The sequence below is a fragment of the Buceros rhinoceros genome, unplaced genomic scaffold (assembly GCF_000710305.1).
Source record: "Buceros rhinoceros silvestris isolate BGI_N320 unplaced genomic scaffold, ASM71030v1 scaffold22453, whole genome shotgun sequence".
NCBI classification, from domain to species: domain Eukaryota; kingdom Metazoa; phylum Chordata; class Aves; order Bucerotiformes; family Bucerotidae; genus Buceros; species Buceros rhinoceros.
Window position 1 is genome coordinate 2,975 of NW_010404512.1, and position 2,226 is coordinate 5,200.

Sequence of the window (2,226 nt, forward strand, 5' to 3'; positions counted from 1 at the left end):
GTGATGGGGCGAATGGTATCATTTCTTTACTTGCTGCCTTGTGAAAGACTTGCAAAAGCATTAGTGAAAAATATCGACTGCTCATGTGAAGTCCTTAAAGTGTAAACAGCACTGCAAATGCACACAGCTGCAGAAAAAAAGCAGATTTCTTTGCTTCCCCTCAACTGTCACCTGGGTATCGCAATATGCAGTTTTATTTGTAATTCGGGATAGTTAAAAATCCAACTTCTCTATGGTTACAAGAGGATTTTTTTAATAAGCAATGCAATTCCTTCTAAATTAATTTTTTATATACCTTATAGGTTTAAAAAGTCCGTTGAAGTAGTTTATTCAGTTTCATTCTTATTTATATTCTTTCATTCTTTACAAAGCAAATCTAAACTAGAATGACTCTAGACAATTGGGAGTTTTTTAATCAGACTTTGTCATCATAATTTATGGCTGTACCCAACGAAACGAAACCTATCGATTTCTGCTGACAAAACCAATTTGCTTTGAAGTCAGTAGCTAACTGTTGGGACAAGACTTAATAATGATTCCTGAGTCACCTGTGAAAACAAACCTGTAGCTTCAGCCTGTTTCTGCAGAGTTTTTGAGACAGAAGCCCACCTCTCACTGTGGCTGACTTTTATGAGTACCTTGAGAGGGAATGTAGGAGATGAAGCGTAGGACATCTAGCTCTAATATGGCAAGTCGAAGTAGGCAACTGTACAGCGATGACTTAAAAGTGGAGCTACACTCCAGAGCAGGCCAAAATAATACCCACTCCTGCACAGCTGTCCCTTCGAAACGCCCCTTAAGGGAAACAGGGAGGGCCATGCACAGCTGCTGGCAGCTGGGCTGTGGCAGCCAGGGCAGCCACCCTGGGTGGTGTCAGCTCAAACTTCTCCCTCAGAATCAAAGTCTCCTTTAGATGCTGCTCGGTTTGGACAGCCTATAAACAATCTAGCTGGCTCCAAAGGTGGAAGGCACAAAATATTAAGCTTGATAGTACATCAATGTATCTTGTGAGAAAAATCTTGCCAGTAACACAACTTTAAAATAGTAATTGTGATTTTAAAAGGGTAAATGTTTTGTAATCAAGTGCAACTTGTGCTGAAAGGAAGCAGTGTGCAAATGGCTGCCTGGGAAGCACTGATCCCCTGAGCGCGTAAAGCTTAGGAAGGATTTACCAATGGCCTCCTGGCCAGGGAAACAGCATTGCTGAGGGACTGCTGCCATGAAGCCAGGCTGCTAGGGAAAATCAGAGCTGGCATCACCAAAACTCCCTTTCTTCCCTGTGTCTGACCAACACTGACCAATGCTAGAAAAGGGAAATAAAATGACTTAGTTTATTTTCTCAGGACTTTAAAGTTATGTGAAGACATCTGCACTGAAAATAGATAGTGCAGCTGACTCTTCTTAGGGTGTCTGTGAACAGAAAGGGCTTTTTTAGGTCCAAATGCTGTGTGGCTTTCAAGAGGAAAATGGAGCGTAGAGCAGCTCCCTGAGCAGGCACAGCTTCCTGGCTGCAGGTAGTAAATGGTAGTGGGAAGCACAACTGCAAACAAACATCATCATGTTTTATCAGCTCGAGGGATTTAGTACACCCTTAGCTGCAGCCTTAGCACCTATATAGCACGTTACAAAGTCAGAAGCTTTCCTTGCACTGTGGGATAAGTACCCGTCCCTACTTCGTGGCAAGTGAAAGCGCACACAAGGGAGAGCTCAGACTGGAGCTCTCCAGTCAGGACCAGCCCTGATTTTCAGGATAACTGGGACCAAACGGTTTACAGGCAGGGTGATAGACATGGCTTGCCTTGTGCAAAACAAGGCGCTCTGGCTGCAGACAGGTCAATACCAGCCAAAGAAGGAACATTAAACTGAGGGACTACACTGGATTACACTACTCAGTCTGTAAATTAGAGAAGCCCTCCCAGAACAGGGCTGCTAGATTAAAATCATTCAAGTCCTTTGTCATCTCAATCCTCTCAAACTAGGTGAAATCTTCTGTCCTGCCTCCTTGGGGGAGAGATTGGCATTAGATGCCTGCCTGTTCATTCTGTAGGAAATATTCCTTAACTCGCCCCCAGAGACAAAAATATAATCACTGGTAGTTTTGCAAAGACACACACAAAAACCAACCAAACAACAAAAAAAAATGTGAAGTGTTTTGGTTTTTTAAAGCACCACCAAACCACTGCCTATTTCTAACTTCATATAGAAAAGCCACATGTCCAGGATTCC